At 35.6% G+C, this 22,029-nt stretch overlaps 1 protein-coding gene across 1 annotated transcript in view; it reads right to left on the bottom strand.

The window, feature by feature from the left end:
• The window catches only part of LOC120430005 (uncharacterized), a 238,338-nt gene that overhangs the window by 172,419 nt on the left and 43,890 nt on the right, over positions 1 to 22,029 (bottom strand).

The following is a 22,029-nucleotide window of genomic DNA, read 5'->3' as shown; positions in this document are numbered from 1 at the left end:
CATGTAATTCGGCAAAAAAATTTAGAGGTTGACATGGGAACACATTTCATTTTTTTTAATTTGTTTTCAGGGCATTAAGAGCGAGTCCACGAGCAAAGCATACCCATCTCGCATCGACCTCACCAATCTGCCTGAAATTTTCAGGGGTTGTTTGTACATATAAAACTAGCATCTGGCCAAAATATGAGCACTCTAGGTCAACGGGAAGTGGGGCAAATCGGGACACAAAGTTTGAAGGTTCAAAAACGTCAAAAATCTAAAAAATGCTGTAACTTAAGCAAAATTTAGTTTAATTTCAAAATTTAAAATGCATCTGAAAGGGCTTAAAAAATGCAATAAAATGCTGGGTAGAGCATCCCAATTGGCTAAATCTGAAGGGAGTAATTGACATTTTAGTGAAAAAAATTGCATAATTTTCAAACTCAAATAAAAAAGTGTTCCATCCAGATATCAACTCGGTTCGACCTGCAGCTTGTAGGAGACATCTGTGACTACCATCTGAGACTGAGAACGATTTGGGTAAGGCAGTTTAACATATGAAATAGACACTTTTTCTTTTAATGATTTTTTTGGTTGTAAATTTTTGCTTGGGGGACCCCTTAAATCCAATTTTGATTTTGATAATTTCATCATATTCCTGTTCCTGAGACAATTTCACAATAGAAACATGAAAGTTTCTATTGTGAAATTGTCTCAGGAACACGAATATGATGAAATTATCACCGGCAAATTTGATTTAAGGGGTCTCCCAAGCAAAAATTTTGAAATTAAATTGAATTTTGCTTAAGTTACAGCATTTTTTAGATTTTTGACGTTTTTGAACCTTCAAACTTTGTGTCCCGATTTGCCCCACTTTCCGTTGACTTAGAGTGCTCATATTTTGGACAGATGCTAGTTTTATATGTACAAACAGGCAGATTGGTGAGGTCCAAACGACGTCCCATACAAAAGGGTATGCTCTGTTCGTGGACTCGCTCTTAAAGTATATATTTTCCCCAAATAAAAAAAAACAAATTTGAAGACATTTGGATGTATCATTGCCGAGAAATAGCTATTTGAAGTTAGCAGTTTAGAAAAACGGGTGCCACGATATCTCAACACTGCCTTGACCAAACCAGCTCAAAATGTTGGTGAAGACTTGTTAAACCTGTTCTGTGCGCATGACGAAGGCCGTTTCAAAAAGCTTAATTTAAAAAAAGATAAAAATATTTTGGTGTTTTTTATAGAAAAAATCGACAACTTATAATTTTTGTATTTAAAAAAAAAAAACAAAAAATAAAAATCTAGCCTCGTCATGCACACGGGATATGTCTTGAGAGTCTTCACTTCACATTTCAGCCAATTTGGTCCATCCCATCTCGAGATGGGGGAAATATACCCATTTTAACCTAATAAGCGATCGTGTTTGAATGATGCTGGATAATCTGGAGTGTTTTTTGAAATTTACTAAAACCAAGTACACCAACGAGTAGAGCAACTTTTTGTGAACATTTCGCAACTTTTGGGTCTGCTTAGTGTTGCCAAAATTGATGAAATTTTAAGTGAACACTCACGAAAAGTAGCATTTATATTCCTAGCATCACTGGCTCACTCCAACAGGCGCTGCAGGTGGTGTTGGTGGCCACCCTTTGTTCTTTATTTGCCTTCGCTTCTCGCTCGATTTTCTTCAGCCTTCGATTGGAATGGGTAGTCAAAATCTAAACGTCAAAAGACTTTGCGCGTTTGTTTTTTTGATGGCGCTTTCTAATTATTTATAATATATTTCTAATATTATAAACATGTTGCCGGTAGTTGGAAGCAATTTTATATCTTAAGCGCTTTGAAATCGTTAGCGCAAGTGAAAAGATATTGATGGCGAAAGTCTCGTTAAGCAGTTAACCTCTGATCTTGCGTGTGGATGTGTGTGCCACCAAAATGATGAGAAATGGTATCGCAAAATAGAAATTATGATCAAAAGTGCATTAAATTTGATCTTTTTGGCCAGTAAATGTCATAAATTTGCGTGCTTACTCGAGGCGGTGCTGTTGATGGTAAGTTTATAGCGTAAATAGTATGTTTGGAGCTTTGATCGAGCATCAAACTCTTCATATCGTCGCCGTCGTGCTAACTTGTCGTACGTGCATTTTGGACCAAATTGAGTTAAGGACGCTATTTTGTGCAGCTGACAATGCCTTACCTTTTGACCTTCACAGATCCCCAAAATTCGATTTCAATCCTGAGATATTCAATAAAAACCGTAAAAACTCTGTGCATTGTTGTCACTCTACATATAAAAGAAGTTTCAATCTTGTCGTGCTATCTTGTCACTATCTGAAAATTGATGTAAGTGCGACAATTGGCCAAAGGGATTTAAGATCAGAACGCGTTTGACGCACGTACAAGTTAGACTACCGTAAACATTTGTAATTATAACTTGGGACTCCAGCAACCAACTTAAACCAAACTTCGGAACAATGCACACAATTGTCAGCCAAACAAAACGTGTTTGTTATTGTTTACATAGCGTGCTTTTGTTTTTGTTTATTCAAGGTCAAACAATGAAACGCGTTTTTCTCGGAAAAACTAAATCCCCAAATGGCGGGTGCGACAAGATAGCACGACGACGTCGATATGACGAAGAAAGGTGTTTGATTAGAAAAGGGATATTTTCCCTATCGTGGCACCCGCAAATCAACTCGGTGTTTAGAAAAAAAGCTCACAAAGTTTGACCTGAATAGTTGCTGAATAGTGGTTCGAAAAACGGCCTCAATTTTGAACTGTCAAAGTTTAACCAATTTACTGTTCGCCAAAAGTAGAGAGTATTGTTCTCGATTATTAAAAATTGTTTTTTTTTTTTTGCAAGAATGAAAATTATAAATGGAAGTCGATGCGGTTGTATCCATCCAGAAGCTGCCTTAATCTTAATTTGATTCTGTTTGAAAACTTACTGGTTTATTGAAAATCTTCTCTGAATTTTCGCTGGACCAGGAAGAGCTGTAGGATTCCAAAATCAGCTAGGGAATTTATCTGCGACAGCGCAGAATAACACTCTCGACGCGATTCTTCGTCACCCGTAGAAAAGAAAAACCTCTTCTAACCGATCAAAACTTGAAAACACACACAATTTTCTAGAAAAAAAAATAAAAAAAAAACTAGAAAAAAAACACATATAACTAGTTAAAACACAGCTTATTTACCAGTAAGAAAAAAGTCATGCTTGTGCTTAAACAGCTTCCTACTTTGTAGATGTAAACAAAGTGGGATCATTCGAAAATCACGTTACGCATTCGCTCTATTCATCACCCAGAGTTTGACAGTTCGCTTTACGCATGGCAAAATTTTGGGCTTAAATCGCCTGTAACTCATGTCTCATGTCTCATGAAACTTCAGGAGTGATTGACAATCGTCTTTTTTGTGGATTCATAAATTTTCTGTAATATGAAATTTTGTGATTTTCTACATGTATGTAACCCCTTAAGCAACTTTTCGATGCATCAAAAGAATGCGACTCCTAACTTTTATTTGAACTTTCCAATACTTCGAGAGTGCTGTTAGACCAAGAACGATAACTCTGTACAGCCCTAATTGTTTTTTTTTATATTTACTTTGTTGTGCATTTATCTTGATAAGATTTTGCTTTGAATTGGTAGCTTCAAGTCTATTTTACATCTTTCGATCATTATCTTTTGCTCATCTACTGTTGTGTTAATTTTTATAGAAACTTAAATCATTAGCTTTAAGTCACAAATAAGTGTGTCAAACCATATTCATAGACAAAACAAAAAAAATGCATGTTTACTCAGGCCGTTGCATTTTATTTAAAGATAATGTCCCTCGACTCTGGCTAAAGTCGATGGGTTTATCTTGAAAAAGTAGATTAAAGAATTGATTCATGAAACGGAAAATTTCAAGAAGAATCTTAAGTTCCATGGATTTCATGTGCTTCGCGTAATCGTGAAAACTAATTGAACCAAAAAGATTACCAAACAAAAAGTGCCTCTACGAACAAAGAAAAGCAAGACCACCCTAGCGGTGCAGGTGAACGATTCCCAAAACAATCAACATCGGCACCTGGTCTGCTAAAGCTCTCACCACTCACTTCCCCGACCCCCGCCAGGGTTCGCCCCGATTTCTTCAAGTTTTTCCCGCGGGTCACGGTGGCAACGGAAGAAGGTTACACTTTTTCCACAATAAACCTCTCGAAACAGATTTCGCCCGAAATCACAAGATTACAAAACCGTTCATGGAGTGTGGCACCAGCTTTGGCACGTTGCCGTCCGTCCGTCGGTCCCGCACAAATTGGATTTTGTCCCATTTCGGCGACACGGACTTTTGGTCATCAGTCTTGCCGGTTTCTGGGGGGGCCTGGCGCGCAGGCAAAAAGTTCAAGTGTCACTTGATGAAAAGTTGCCGCCGAAGAGGAGTGGGAAGATGCTGGTTCGTCGTCGTTATGGTTCTTGCCACACTGTCACCATAATTCGCTTCCCTCGAAGTGATTTAATCTCGTCCTTTAAGGTACTCCTGGAAACACCCGAAGGTGGCTCGCGTCTTGCCTCAAACAATTTCATCCTAGTGTAGTGATGTGGCAAGATCAGGGCAATATTTCTGGTGGTATAAACTTTGAAACTAATTTCTGGTGGAATTTCTGGTGGAATTTCTGGCTACAAGTGTTTGGGTAGTTTTTGCTTTACAAATGTTGTAAAATGTTTAATATTAATTAACAAATCCAATCGCCAGAAGGTTCTTGTGGTGTGGCATTCGAAACTCTTTTTTTAAAAACATGATCATGACTTATACAGGTAAACAAATCACGTGTTCAACCCAAAATCTATTATCAATAAATATATTCTCTGTAATAAAACTAGTTACTTTTTCTGTTATTCTTGAACGTCAAAACTCCCCCTCCCCTTTCTTCACAAAAAAAAACATACTCGAAACGAAATACGTTTTGATACAAAAGCAAATGTAGGGTAAATTAGTTTTCAATGAGACACGGAGAACAATGATAAAATGGATCTCAAAAATCGTAGTTTCAACAAATCAGGCTTATATTCGAGGGAAAGGTGTGTCTACTCAATACCCTTGTGCCATAAGAGTGGCCATTAACACCAAAACTAATAATTCTTCAAATTTGTTTCGGCATTTAATGAAGCATGAATAAGTCTACAATGTCCTTTCATTAGATTTGTGCAAATTTAAGAATATACCCTAAATCTAGGGCTGTCTCATTGTTCCGAGAAAAACGCATTTTAATGCGTTCCGAGAAAAACGTTGTTCCGAGAAAAACGCATTTTAATGCGTTCCGAGAAAAACGCATTTTAATGCGTTTCTTTTAATTCCGCCATTTTAAAAATCTTGACTGATACGTAGTTCGTCTAGGGGAGATGGGGGTAAGACGGCCACCCTAAGGGAGAAGTTTCATAAAATTCACACAACAGATTGTTCTGCTAGTAGTCCATTATAGAAATGACATAAATTAGTTTCAAAACAATTTTCAAAACTTTTCAACAATTTAAAAAAAAATTGAAATCGTATGCATTTGAAATACGCGGGGTAAGACGGCCACCCATGTGGGGTAAGACGGTCAGTCCTATAAATTAACTTAATAACTTTGCTAAATCCACCCAAATACCTGCATGATTGGCTGAACCGAATCAAGTTTCAAATTTGAAGAAAAATGCAATTTAAAAAATTTCATATTTTGGCTCAGTGAATTTCATATTATTGCGACCACATTTTATGTAAAACTGTGAATTTTTACTACAGAACAAACACAATTTGATGCAAAATAATTAGTTTGTGTATTTCGATTTGAATAAGTAAATCAAAATTATGTATACAATATTAAATTAGTGATTTTTATGAAAAGTTTGATAGAATTTCATACTATTCTATGAGTTTTGCTAAATCACAGTAAGGAATTTTGTTTAAACGGTAGTTTACAGCATTTTGATTAAAAATTGATAGTTTTATTAAAAATGCTTTTCCTTATCTACAAATATGTCTTAACAGTCAAAAATCCTTCAAAAATGTAACCTATATCAAATAAAATTTACAAATTACGGGTGGCCGTCTTACCCCCGGAGGAGGTGGCCGTCTTGCCCCCAAAAAACATATTTTTTGAAACATTTTTTGCAAATACCTCATCGCATTTTTCAACTTCAATTTAACATGAAAAAATATTTGAAGACAGGAATACATATTGTTATCTAACAAAAATGCCTCAGTTGTAATTCATGAAAATTACATCCAGTTTCAAGTTCAAAAATTATTTGTTTATTTTGAGCTAATGTTATACTATTTTAAACAATATGTTTGGCAAAGGTGACTCCATATGCATTACCTAGCATGAAGAACAGTATTGCTAAACATTTTAGTAATATTCATCAGTATACTTAGTAAAACTTAGTAGAGTAGAGTTTAAAAAAAATGAGAAGTCTACAAAGGTTTGAGAATCGCGCGCGATATGCAAATATAATGTGCCTCTTAAGTTGACGATGATGAAAGTAAATGTTTTTTTTTTACTATGTATGATAAAAATTGGTAGTTGCTCTGAAGACAGGAGAGCTCGGCAGGCTATAGGGAAAGCTAGTTTAGTAGGTTTTGGCGGTCGAAAGTTAGGGTTTCGAAAAGTACAAATCTTCAGGCAAAACTCGTTACGAACACTCTGTCAGGTAAAACAGTAGGGTGCGATTTCGGGCAATGTCGTTGTAAGCTTGGCACTTAGTAGAAATCCAGTTCAGATAGATACAAGTAAAACTATATGTGTTCCGAACAGTAGTTAGTACCAAATGCGATTCCTTGAAGCTGATACAGTTACAGGCCTATCAACTAGTAATCTACGAAAGTAAACTGTAATGACGGAGTTAATTGAAAGGCTAATTTATATTTGCTTTAAAAATCAGGTCGTTTTTTATGCAATACTGATTTAAATGTTCAAATAAAATATCATAACGATAACTCGTCCAGCTCAAACCTTTGTAGGGGCAAGAGGTGGGACCATCATCATCAAAACAGTGGGGTGGCCGTCTTACCCCCAGCTCCCCTACTCCTTGCAGACTTCATCAGTGTTCTGTTCTCGACTGAAGATTCATCGCTGGCGTGTCCGTATTTGTACCTACACTGTCATGTTAAAACATGTTAAAAGAAAGAAAAAGCAAAAAAAAGTTTATAGTAAAAACGCTGATTAAAAAAATACACAAATCATGGAGAGTAAAAAACCAAAAGTGTCTTATTGATGACTTTTCTAGCCTGCTACATTTCCGCACTGAAATTGGTGCTGAAAAGTTGAACTACAAACAGATAAAGATAGCGTGGCCGTTGACTTAACCCTCCACAATAGCCTGTCCCATTTTGAGGTCATGTCGAGGAATTTCAGGTGCTCACTTCTTAAATGGTAGATTATGATGTTAGGAACAATGTTTTCTTAGACAAGAAAAAATAATAAAATACTTTCTCGCACCCCCTAGTCGATTTACTGAAAAAAGTCACTTTTTTGAACAAATTTTCTAAAATCGCTTGGAATCAATACAAAAACTGTTTCGATCAGGTGTGTATTATCTTCAAACGATAGGTTTTTGTCCATAGATTAAGATGCACTATCAATATTGGACGAAAATTTAAGTTTTTGGACTCTCCCAGGCGGATTTGTGTCGAAAAAATCGCATTTTTTCGAAACTTTTTTCAGAAATGTTCATTTAATTCAGGGTAGCCTATTTTTCCCAGTGAAACCAATACGTGCAGCTTGTAGGAAATTTCATGGCGAACATTTTTCTCTCTGAGAAAATGCAATTTCGACACTCCAGAGCCAAGATATTTGAGTTTTAGTGAGGAAAAAAGTGCCAATTTTCAAAATTTCTCAGAATTCAGAAGCAAGGCCTACTAATTACACGATGTAGCAAGCACATGTCTCAAAGGTCAAGGTATGCTTTTTATAGTAATTTTGGCCGCTGAATCCGAATCTGAAATCAAATTTCGTGCAAACAGTGATGTTTTGGAGCTACACCCTTTTGGAATGTTATTTGCGTGTTTAAGAGGCAGTTTTTGTAAATATTGCTCGGTTTGTTCTAGAGTCGTATCGAGGTGCTCCGATTTGGATGAAACTTTCAGCGTTTGTTTGTCTATACATGAGATAAACTCATGCCAAAAATGAGCCCTCTAAGACAAAGGGAAGTGGGGTAAAACGGGCATTGAAGATTGAGGTCCAAAAAACATAAAAAATCTTAAAATTGCTCGTATTTAAGTAAAACTTCATCAATTTCAACTATCTTAGATGCATTTGAATGGTCTTTTGAAGCACTTCAAAATGAGCCATAGACATCCAAGATTGGTTTAACTTTTTCTCATAGCTTTTGCAAATTACTGTTAAAAATTGTTTTTTTTAAACCTCAATATATTTTTGCAACAGCCTCCAACACCCATACTCTTTTAGTTCAAGTTAGGGAATTTCATGGACTATAAGCCTACGGTAATAACTTTTTTGGCCAATCGCAGTTTTTCTCATAGTTTTTCGATTTTTCTATAACAAACATTTTACAATGTTAGTTATTGTCCTGTTGTTTAGTCTCACTTTTGTCATATTCGAAATCCTCGGAAAATTCAAACTCCAAACTGGCATGAGTTCATCTCATGTATAGACAAACAAACGCTGAAAGTTTCATCCAAATCGGAGCACCTTGATACGACAACAAACCGAGCAATATTTACAAAAACTACCTCTTAAACACGCAAATAACATTCCAAAAGGGTGTAGCTCCAAAACATCACTGTTTGCACGAAATTTGATTTCAGATTCGGATTCAGCGGCCAAAATTACTATAAAAAGCATACCCTGACCTTTGAGACATGTGCTTGCTACATCGTGTAATTAGTAGGCCTTGCTTCAGAATTCTGAGAAATTTTGAAAATTGGCACTTTTTTCCTCACTAAAACTCAAATATCTTGGCTCTGGAGTGTCGAAATTGCATTTTCTCAGAGAGAAAAATGTTCGCCATGAAATTTCCTACAAGCTGCACGTATTGGTTTCACTGGGAAAAATAGGCTACCCTGAATTAAATGAACATTTCTGAAAAAAGTTTCGAAAAAATGCGATTTTTTCGACACAAATCCGCCTGGGAGAGTCCAAAAACTTAAATTTTCGTCCAATATTGATAGTGCATCTTAATCTATGGACAAAAACCTATCGTTTGAAGATAATACACACCTGATCGAAACAGTTTTTGTATTGATTCCAAGCGATTTTAGAAAATTTGTTCAAAAAAGTGACTTTTTTCAGTAAATCGACTAGGGGGTGCGAGAAAGTATTTTATTATTTTTTCTTGTCTAAGAAAACATTGTTCCTAACATCATAATCTACCATTTAAGAAGTGAGCACCTGAAATTCCTCGACATGACCTCAAAATGGGACAGGCTACTCCACAACCTAACCCCGCCTTTTGACGGGCTTCGATCTAAAAAAAAGTCGCCAAAAATCAATTTTCCAACCGATTTTTGATCTTTAAAAAGCATTGGAAAGAAGAACTCTTAAAATTTTAGAAAATTTTAGGATTGGAAGTTTAACTTGTTTTATGTGACTTTGCCAATGTTTTTTTAAAATGTATTTTTTTAGGGGTCAACTTCGGCTGTGTTTTTTTCTAACATTTCCTATATTTTCAGTAAAACGAAGTATGCAGTAATTTTTGTAGTGTCTCAGACTATGCCTCTACGCATTTTTTGCAATTTAAATGATGATGGTGCCATTCTATAGCAGAAAATGTGAAAAACATGAAAAACATTTAAAAAGTGACTGTAAAAACGTGAAAAAATTAGATAGGCAAAATTTAATTATATAAGGTTGTAGAATAGGCCAAATACTTCCAAAAAAAAACATAAACTAAACAAGATAAATCCAAATTAAAATACTAAAAATAGAACAAGACAAACATTAAACAAGAGAAGTAAAGTTTTCCTAACATGGGAAAAATACATATTTTCAAAAAAAAATTGGGCAGTAGAGGGTTAACACATAGACAATCAGCTTAAAATTCAATACAAAGAGTGATTTTTGGAATAGATAAAATTTGAAATTTCCAAAAATGTTGTCAAATCATTGCAAAACATGATTTTTTTCCAGCAGCTCGTAGAACCTCCTGCACAATATCGTAATTTCTGTTTATTACTTTTCAATTGATTTGATTTTTTTCTTCTTAAAACTCAACAGAGTTTTAAAAAAATCAAGGCATATAATCATGATTACGTCGATGCCACACTGCCAAATGTTTTTAAACTTTTTCGGTAGGGTTGTCTGATTTTTAATCAAGTTTGACTCCTCGAGAATGTTTTTGATTATCGCCAATTGGGGTGAATCGCGATGACAGTAGAACCGTACGATTTTTTTTATTTTTTTTTTCGTTGTGTATAATTACATATATTTTACACAAAATCAGTTACCTTTCCCAGGTATAACATTAGGGGAAGGTGGGGCAAGACGACCATATGGGGCAAGAGGAACAATCGCTCGTACGGCCGTAATTTTTACAATTTTGATTTTTTCCAGTATGAGAAATTGTTGCCAGCAATGCAATTAGCTAATTTTACTACCACACAACCGCCAAAATGCCACGGGGCATAAGATTTAATAAAGTTTTTTTTTTCAAAACCTTTGTTTTCTTATAATATTTTAAAAGTACAAAATAAGGCTTAGGGTACGTTTTAAGGCTCATTTTATCAAAATGCTATTTTTCCTAGATCAGTAGTGTCCCTACAAATGACCTGCACCTATTATAAAGTATGATTTAACTTTTGGTTATTTTTGTTGAGAGCTTTTAAAAAATCTTGTTCAGTGGGGCAAGTGTACCATATGGATTTTTAGTATGGAAAAAATTACGAATTGCTGCAACAACATGTTTTATTGGGAAATAAATACATAAAAGTACTTAAAAACTGATAAACAATTGTTAAAAAAATGTCCATGCAAAATATAGTGATATCATGAAAATTTACTATTTATCATCTAAGTAATAATTTTTTTTCGTAAAAACGATCAAATTTTTAGTAAAATATTATTTTTTAATCTAAAAATGAAAGAAACGTTTCAAATACATCCTAATCTGATGTATCTAAGTGATAATAGTTCAATTGTTAGTAAATTAGCATGTTTTTTCATGCATTGTTCCTCTTGCCCCAACGGGTTGTTCGTCTTGCCCCACTAGTTGAGTAGAACGTACGAAAAATCAAAAATTTTAAAATCATTTTTTTACATTAAAAAACAGAATTTTTAAAAACTTATTCTATCAAAGTCTCAGTCAAGACCTGGAATAACATGATTATAAAAAATCCGACAGATTTTGTAACGTTTTAATGGGTTATGACAGCATTTCCTTAGCTTGTTACGCTTGCCCCACTTTCCCCTACCACATTTTTTCACTTTTACTTGGTCAATCAGTTTTAGAGCATTTGAAAGTTTCTTTGGAAATCAGTTTACTTACTTTGTAGTTCTATGTGCGTCTGAAAAGAAACCAATCATTTAAATATATCAAAATAATGTTCAAAAACATGGCTCAATCACCTGGCCAAATTTGTTCCATTGATCTCGATTTGCCCTAGATGCCTGTACCTTTCCAACGAAATGTGTCAGGATCCGGACATGTTTTTTTTTTCAATGCATCTAAAATTCGACTTGTAAAAGTGCGTATAAGACACATTATGCCGTGGTTACAACGGTTAAGATGGTCTTCTTTAAGTTTTTTGGTTGGGTTTAGCATTTGAAGTTTTGATTTCTCTTCTGTTGTGAATATCTCTTTATTTTCCCAACATGTGAAAATCATACTTCATGCTCTTGCTCATTTTGCTAACATGTGAAAATCATACTTTACTCTTGATATATTTACGATACTCTGCGAAAACACTTAACAAACCAACAAGATTTATAATAAATGACAAGACCTCAGTTCTCCCTCTTTTTTCATATGTCTGAATGTTAACAAACTGTGTTATCGGTTTACATCTCTCTTTTGATTCGCTTTTAAAATTTACATCCCCTATCTTTCCCGAGTTTGTGCAACTCATTGATTGATGGTGATGATTATCATTTTGGCCTGTACATTGATGTGACCTACTTTTAGTTCAGTAATTGAGATTAATGGATTGATGTTTATATGGATGAATCCATTTTTGACGCTTGCTCCCAAATAAAGTTCAAAAATGACTGCTGTTTGAAAATATTAATTAAATACACAGTCAAAAAAAAAATCATGGTAATATTACATCTGGGAAGGGGTACATCTTTTATGTCAGAAAAAGTGTGTAATTTTGCCTCTGAAAATGTGTAATTTAACCACTTTTCAAGTGTAATGTCACTTTTTCAGTCTAAATTGTAGTAAAATTACACCATAAAAGAGGTAATATCCAACCTTCCAAATTTACATTATTTATTACTGTGTAGAACAAAGTAACGATCATTTTTTCATCAAGCAAAAGTTATTTCCCACACAGTAAAAAAAATCATGGTAAAATTTCATCTAAAAAGGAGTACATCTTTTATGTCAGAAAAAAGCTTTAATTTTACCTCTAATAATGTGTAAATTTACATCTGGTAGACGCTAGGAAAAAATATATGTAATCCCAAAAAAATATCAAACCGGCGATAGTTATACCTAGCTTACTAAGTCCGCGCCCCAACTCGCACGGCCATCTCGCCGCTGTGACTCCGTTTTAGATGAAATTTTACCATGATTTTTTTTACTGTGCAAAAGCGAAACCATGTGCTAACAAAACATCTTTTAAAATTGAGTCAATATGAAGTCCCAAGATTCCTGCCGATGATAGTGACTTTTGTGTGAGTCCAAAGCACTTACGTCGTACAAAAAAAGTAGCAAAATAGTTGCAAAGTCCGGGGTGCGAAAGTTCATTAGCGAAGATTGCAGAAGGAAAAGTTTGGTCGAGAATCTTGTGCGCCTTTGTTGTAAAATATTGTGAAAGATAATAACAGGAAAATAAAATCACAAGATACAATTTTGCCTTGTAGCCTCGGTGCCAAAATCTCCAGAAGAACTTGCTGCCCCCGTTATGTTTACCCTCTTTTTTCCAAAAGAAGATCCTCTCGAGATAGGAAAGAGAAAACTTTTCCCCTTGGTCTAGGATGGTGGTGGTGGTGAAGTCCTCCGCAGCACTTTTCCAAACTACTTTGGCCACCCAGGATCGGGGAGGCAGTCCGGAGATGAGGCGCCCGTTTCTTCGTTTACGAGTCGTTGAACTAGCAAAAGCTTCCATTACCATCATCGCGTAGCAACTTGGTCGGGCTTCGACGGGCTCACCGCACTGCCCCTGGGTGGGATTAATGACGGGCCTGGTGGCACTACCGGGAATCTTCTCTGCCAAGCTGGCAAAACCAGACGCGAGTGTACCTCCATTGCTTGTTTTACTTTTACAAGAGCGCGGTAAGCTGCAAAGTTTTGCTCTTCATCTGCACTGAGGAGGATGCGAACGCGAAAAGGGGAAAGTTTCGACGGGAATCCGTAAAAAAGGCTGAAGAAGGCCAAGGTAATGGGTATCATAACTTTGAGTTACCAAGTAAGATGGAAGATTTCCGAGAAAAGAATATTCAATGTATTATATGATGAGGCCATATTTCCATCAATTTGCGATCTGCTAAGTTTAAGATTCTTTTGCAAATCGTCCAAAAATCAAATGATTGGACTATCCTAACTTTTCATAATTACGTGGTTCTCTCACGAAAAATTTCAATAATTAGTTATTAGTAGTTGGTTCAAATCATACAAAATTTGCTCTTTGTTCTATGGATTTCAAAGGGCCAAATATTCAATATTACGCCCTTTGGAAATGTTAGTCTTGATTCCAAATTGCTTATATATATATATATATATATATATATATATATATATATATATATATATATATATATATATATAATATATATATATATATATATATATATATATATATATATATATATATATATATATATATATATATATATATATATATATATATATACAGCAATTCCCCACGAAAACAGCATGGAAAAAAACAAAAGCCCTCGGATCGGGCTCAAAATTTTTCTGGGGGTTCCCTGGCCGAAATAATTAGACCCGTATTTTTTTGTTTGGCCATTAGGGTGACCTACGCCGTGTTAGGGTGGTCTGAAAAATGGCCATTTTCGTCGATTTTCGCAAAAACCACTTTTTTCGAAAAATCATAACTCCTCGCCATTTCAACCGATTTCAATTATCTTATACGCAAATGAAAGGTGATAAGTTGGCCTTTCAAAGAAAAATAGCAAGAAGTTTCAAAAATTTAGCCTAACATATGAAAAGGGCGTATGAAACTTTAAAATGCCGTTTTGACGGTGTCTGGACCAAAGAGCCTATGTCTGGAAATATTTTGATCGGATTCCCCGGACATTTTTACATAACATACTAAAAAATGGGAGGAGTTCATTAACAGGATTCCGAGATATGATTTTTTGAAAATAAAATCCGTGTTTTTTGACGCGCCGAGCGCAAAAACCGGAGAATGACGAAATTGGCAAAAAATCAACATTTTTCACTAAAACTGCGATAGCTTCAAAATTTCAGCGATGACCTATACATGTCTGGGTACCAAAAGTTGCGTCATTTAATTACGAAAATTTTGGTACCCCGAAATGTATAGGTCATCGCTGAAATTTTTAAGTTATCGCAGTTTTAGTGAAAAAAGTTGATTTTTGGCCGATTTCGCCATTTTCCGGTTATTGCGCGCGGCGCGTCGAAAAACACGGATTTTATTTTCAAAAAATCATATCTCGGAATCCTGTTAATGAACTCCTCCCATTTTTTAGTATGTTATGTAAAAATGTCCGGGGAGTCCGATAAAAATATTTCCAGACATAGGCTCTTTGGTCCAGACACCGTCAAAACGGCATTTTAAAGTTTCATACGCCCTTTTCATATGTTAGGCTAGATTTTTGAAGCTTCTTACTATTTTTCTTCTAAAGGCCAACTTATTACCTTTCATTTGCGTATAAGACAATTGAAATCGGTTAAAATGGCGAGGAGTTATGATTTTTCGAAAAAAGTGGTTTTTGCGAAAATCGACGAAAATGGCCATTTTTCAGACCACCCTAACACGGCGTAGGCCACCCTTATGGCCAAACAAAAAAATACGGGTCTAATTATTTCGGCCAGGGAACCTCCAGAAAAATTTTGAGCCCGATCCGAGCACTTTTGTTTTTTTTCCATGCTGTTTTCGTGGGGAATTGCTGTATATATATATATATATATATATATATATATATATATATATATATATATATATATATATATATATATATATATATATATATATATATATATATACAGCAATTCCCCACGAAAACAGCATGGAAAAAAACAAAAGTGCTCGGATCGGGCTCAAAATTTTTCTGAGGGTTCCCTGGCCGAAATAATTAGACCCGTATTTTTTTGTTTGGCCATTAGGGTGACCTACGGCGTATTAGGGTGGTCTGAAAAATGGCCATTTTCGTCGATTTTCGCAAAAACCACTTTTTTCGAAAAATCATAACTCCTCGCAATTTTAACCGATTTCAATTGTCTTATACGCAAATGAAAGGTGATAAGTTGGCCTTTCAAAGAAAAATAGTAAGAAGTTTCAAAAATGTAGCCTAACATATGAAAAGGTCGAATGAAACTTTAAAATGCCGTTTTGACGGTGTCTGGACCAAAGAGCCTATGTCTGGAAATATTTTTATCGGATTCCCCGGACATTTTTACATAACATACTAAAAAATGGGAGGAGTTCATTAACAGGATTCCGAGATATGATTTTTTGAAAATAAAATCCGTGTTTTTCGACGCGCCGCGCGCAAAAACCGGAAAATGACGAAATCGGCAAAAAATCAACTTTTTTCACTAAAACTGCGATAACTTTAAAATTTCAGCGATGACCTATACATGTCTGGGTACCAAAAGTTGCGTCTTTTAAATACAAAAAATTTGGTACCATAACATCAATATATATATATATATATATATATATATATATATATATATATATATATATATATATATATAAATATATATATATATATATATATATATATATATATATATATATATATATATATATATATATATATATATATATATATATATATATATATATATATATATATATATATATATATATATATATATATATTTCCAATAACATCAAAAAATTTCTAAAATGTTTCAATTTTTAGTTTTGAAAATTTGACCATAAGTTGCTGAGATGTTGACAATAGAAAATGGGGGCACAGGTCTCAGCACCGAAAATGACCTAATAAAAATAATTTTAAGAAGAAAAAAATGAAAATAATTTTAAGAAGAAAAAAAATTAAAATGAGGGTCTCTTAGACTTTGACAACTAATAATAATTTCCTGTTTGTTTTTTTTTTTATCCATTGTATCTTATCAACCAGAACAGAGGTCCAATATTTTACATTTAAAAGTGTAGTGAAAAATTCATATGGCTCAAAAGTTATAAGTTGCTGTCTAGAAGATACAAAAAAATCAAAAATTGTTTTTTTTCTTTTGAGAAAATGCCACCCGGCCACCCCTATCTTTTTTACATAAAATTCAATCAAAACCTCAGGGTAAATTGAATATTTCTTGAGATATCACGATATAAAGTTGAAATATCCTGTAGACATTTATTAGGAAAAGTTTTACTTATCCATCCATTTTCTACAATATATAGTTTTCTCTTATGTCACCAAACATGGTATTCTTAGTTTTTGAGGCAACAAAAAATACAATCAAAATCAAATATTTTTTTACATAAACAAAGCCTTAAACACAACTTTTCTAATACTTTTTTACGTTAGATATAAATAATGGCAGCAGGCTTATCCGAATGGTTACGCTGTCCGCTTTGTAAGCGGATGCTCATGGGTTCGATTCCCATGTACCCGAACCTCCCCGATTTCAATGACACTTTTTAGAAGTGTTATCCTAGGCTTATACAAGCCATTTTTGTGTATATGGAGCCAATTGTACTCAAAAATAACGGGTCTAGCTCATTTCCCCGAATGACATTTCCCCGAATGCCATTTCCCCGAAAATCATTTCCCCTAATTGGTCACATCCCCGAATACCACTTCCCCTAATCAGCCACATCCCCGAATGCCATTTTCCCGAATATCATTTCCCCTAATCGGCCATTTCCCCGAATGCCATTTCCCCTAATCGGCCATTTCCCCGAATGCCATTTCCCTGAAATGACACTTACGCCAATTGCCGTTTATTTAAATTTAAAATTACCCGAATTAGCATATCCCCTAATCATCATTTTCGCTAAAGCCTTTTTCCATGACTAACAGTTATTTTCTTTCTCAATTTTACCGAACAAACAGCTTTTTCGGGTATGCTGTTGATCTCGCTGTTGATTAAATGTTGTAAATTGGGTAGTAAAGCCCTTTGTCAATTTTTATGAACAACGGTAAGAAACACGATTAAAAACCATTTCTGATAACTTTTTTTTCATTTTTATGCAAAAAAAAAGTTATTGACAAGACAACATTTTTTTCGATGGATCAACTATGGCCCCCCTGGATCGAGCTGTCAAGTAGGAGCTTTTCTGCCAAGAAGGGCCGTGAAGTGAATTTTTAGAAATTGAATTAAAAATCCATTTTAAATCCTTTGCGGTCGTTCAAAGGGTCATTGTACTTAGTAAAGCTTATTTTTCTTGTGAACAATAATATCACAAATTTAAGCCTAATTTTAGGACCCAATTACTAGATTTTTTGTTGTTCAATTAACATTTGTATTCAACGGCATGATTAGATGTTGATTTTGAGAAATTTGCAAGGAATTTTATTTTTCAAATTTTGTTCAAGAACGCAAAAATCGAACAAATAGGTACATAAGGCTGGTACAAATTTTTGTTGATTATACTTTTCGCCAAATCCCAAACCAGCAATGCGAATAAAATGATCAGTGTGAACGGGGTTCTACTGATACGGGGTACTACGAAAATCGCACGGTATGTTTTTGAATCATAAAAAAATAACAAAACTTCTATTGCATTATTATTATCATGTCTATAAAAAAAGGTATTTGTTTTGAGAAAATAAAGTCTGTAACAATATTCATTGTATTTGAATGAATAGTACCAAACCTTCCAACACCCCTTCCCCCCTAAAATGCTACGTCTGTTCTGAGTGAAGCCAAAAAGAAAGTTGATCATTCAAGGCCAATACGAACCTTTCAAGAAATATTATATGTAGTTTGATGTGATAAAAATTGCCATCATTTTTTTTCTTATACAGTCGACTCTCTGGCTGTCCATCTTCTCGATATCAATAATTCTCCATCTATCGATGAATTCTTCAGTCCCTGTTTGCTTTAAAAATCTCTTCCGGTTGTCAATAATTTCAGTTTTCATGGCTTGCATAGACATTTTTCTTGGCGAAACGAAGCTTTAAAGGGTGTTTGACATTAGTTTGTTTTTGTTTGATGGACGTTGCCATGATTCTCTCCCATAGCTGGGTATCAAGAAAAAATATTTTCAATCGAGTCTTCATTTTGCATCGTTCTGTAATCTGATGATTCTCTTCCTCGACGGTCCCTTGGATATTGACAAGCAGAGAGTCGACTGTAAAATGCTATTTCCCCGAACGCGGACAAGCCGAAATGCCCGGTGCCCAGGAGCGCGCGCGCTCCGGGGCACCGGGCATTTCGGCTTGACCGCGTTCGGGGAAATGGCGTTCAGGGAAATGACTATTCAGGGATATGACTAATCGGGTAAGTGGCATTCGGGATTGTGGCCCATTCGGGAAAATGGCATTCGGGGATGTGGACGATTAGGGGAAATGGGAAATTCGGGTAAATGGAATTCGGGGAAATGACTATTAGGGGAAGTGTCTTTTCGGGGAAGTGGCATTCGGGGAAATGTCCCTTCGGTAATATGGGTTTCGGGGAAATGTACTAGATTCAAAAATAACATTTGAGAAGGGCGTAAGTTATTTAAATATTTTTGTATATTGTAATTTAAAAATTACTGTATCTCGAAGCCGTTGCATCGTATCAAAAAGTGGTCAAAGACAAACTTGTAGAAAATTTGATGGGCTTTCTGAAAAAAATACACTGAAACAAAAACACACGCCAATTTTATGAGAATTTTAAATTTTTTAGTTTTAAAGATAAATTTGAAGGTGATGTTACGATTTTTTTTCGTTCAAAATTTTTGAGAAAATAGCCTAAAATGTGACAAAAAGACTCACGAAAAATGCAGGATGGTACACGCCATGGCGGAAGGCAATTATTATTGAAATTGAATGTACCTAAAATGTTTTTTCGTGGAAAGGTAGCTAAGGGGGTCACTTTTCGATATCTGTGACCTAGAAAATATTTCAACTAGGGATTTTCGATTTTTTGTCATTTTCAGTTTTTTAACTGTATAAATGGAGGCGCACGGTACTTTTGGTTACTTTGCGGTTGCACAGCACCTCCCTAATCCTTTTAATTGCAATGGATACTGATCAAAGGAGTCGTCCATGAAATATTTCACAATATTTAAGGCCCCACCCACTCTTACAACCCCCCATCATGTATGGCACACTAAAATCAGCAAAAAATAACCCCCTCCCCCCAATGCCACACATTGTCACGCTGACTACGCCCCCCCCCCCTTGAATAGTACGACACGTTTTGTACCCTAATCTTGTTTTTTTGTACATTTTTATTTATTTTATAATTCTGAGTTCAATTTAACAGCTTATCATTTTTATAGGATATGTTTTTAATTTTTGTTATTGTTGAAATCACGATTGATGATTCAAGTAAGTAAGTAATGATTTAAGTATATAATATCTATCATTAACAACTCTGTTTCTTAATGCCTTTTATCATGTTTGATTTATGAGTTACGTTTATTAAACATCGAATTACTTTATGTAAATATTTTACAACCGTGGTGTAGGGCTAAGCGTGGTTGCCTCTCACCCAGTCGGCCTGGGTTCGATCCCAGATGGTCCCGGTGGCATATTTCGAGACGAGATTTGTCTGATCACGCCTTCCGTCGGACGGGGAAGTAAATGTTGGTCCCGGTATAACCTAAAGGTTATGTCGTTAGCTCAGTCCAGGTGTAGGAGTCGTCTCCCTGGGTCCTGTCTCGGTGGAGTCGCTTGTAGGCAGTTGGACTCACAATCTAAAGGTCGTCAGTTCGAATCCCGGGGTGGATGGAAGCTAAGGTGTAAAAAGAGGTTTGCAATTGCCTCAACAATTAAGCCTTCGGACACCTAGTTTCGAGTAGGAATCTCGCAATCGACAACGTCAAGGCAATGCTGTAGAGCGAACAATTTTATTTATTTAGGCCTGATATTTCAAATGTTTTATATAAATAATGCACTTGTTGTACCTTATCCAGTAAAAACACAATGAACTTATTTTGCAGTATGCCGAGAATCGCACTACCTAACACTCGTCAGCCAAATCAACCGTAAATTTTGTTTTTTTTTTCTGCTAATCGGTTGTGCTGAAATTAGTCGAGCTAGGTATATGCAACTAACTGTGTAAGGATACCAAGGGTACTGGAAATAGAAAAAAAAATAAAATTCAGGCTTAAAATATTTACAAAAAAGTTATTTGATGTTTGATAAGCTTAACTCATTAATCAAACATGATACAAGGCATTGATTGAACTCAGAACTAAAAAAAGTAAAAATGTCAAAAAAAAAACAAATTACAAAACGTGCCGGACTTTTCAAGGGGGGCGGGGGTTGCGTGACAATGTGTGGCATAGGGAGGAGGGGGTTATTTTTTGCTGATTTTAGTGTGCCATACTTTATGGACGCCGCATACTAAAAATAATGTTATTATCTTTGTTAAATAAATTAGGGGGATTAGGTGGGGGGGGGGGGGTTGTAAGGGTGGGTGGGGCCTTAAATATTGTGAAATATTTCATGGACGACCCCTTTTTTTTTTTTTGTTGGGTTTAGAACCACTGCGACCATTGAGTTGATCTATTGCGGTACGACCCCTTTGATCAGTATCCATTGCAATTAAAAGCATTTGGGAGGTGCTGTGCAACCGCAAAGTAACCAAAAGTACCGTGCGCCTCCATTTATACAGTTAAACAACTGAAAATGACAAAAAATCGAAAATCCCTAGGTGAAATATTTTCTAGGTCACAGATATCGAAAAGGGACCCCCTAAGCAACCTTTCCACGAAAAAACATTTTAGGGACATTCAATTTCAATAATAATTACCAAGCTTCCCTGCACCGTGCGGTACACGCGGTTCACTTGCACCTCGGGTTTGCTTTGCGCCTGCTTTGTTCGGTTTACACCCGTACCCGACTCACACGAACCGAGGGTATTTTGGTTCATCGTACCAGCGCACCACGACACTCTCGGTTCGCCGCGTCGGTTTTGTGTCTGGCACTCACCCATGGCATGAACCCGGTATATGAGCCAAGGTGCTTCACTCGTTACGAGCCGAGGTACGTGCCGTGGTACGCGCTGGCGATACAAAACGGGTTCAATACCACGGCGCGTACCACGGCACGCTGGGTTCATGCCATGAGTGAGTGCCAGACACAAAACCGATGAGGCGAGCCGAGAGTGTCGTGGTGCGCTGGTACGATGTACCAAGATACCAATACACAAATGGGTTCAGGCACGTACCGAAGCGAGAAAACCAAACCCGCGGTGTGCGTTGGCACTGGCGCATGGGAAGCTTGATAATTACCTTCCGCCACGGCGTGTGGTATGTCTCTCCAAAAAAAAATACAAAAATCATTTACTAAAACTGTTTTTTTTTTTTTGAAAAGTGGTCTAACCGTCAAAATTTTCAAAAGCCGATAGTGAGAATCGATTCCCCAGACAATTTAACATAAAAGTCTTAATATTGACCATTGTCCTATGTCCAATACTTGTGACGATACAGCTTAAACATAAAAATGTTGAAAAAATAGGGTTTTTGGTGGGTTTTGGCGATTTCTATATGACACACTTGATTTTTCAGTCTCGTAAATATTTTTATCGGAAAGCTCGTCCAATTTCCCATAAGTTTTCCTTAGACAGTTTTTCAATT

The sequence above is a fragment of the Culex pipiens genome, chromosome 3 (assembly GCF_016801865.2).
Source record: "Culex pipiens pallens isolate TS chromosome 3, TS_CPP_V2, whole genome shotgun sequence".
NCBI classification, from domain to species: Eukaryota; Metazoa; Arthropoda; class Insecta; order Diptera; family Culicidae; genus Culex; species Culex pipiens.
This window is presented reverse-complemented; position numbering and strand designations above follow the sequence as displayed.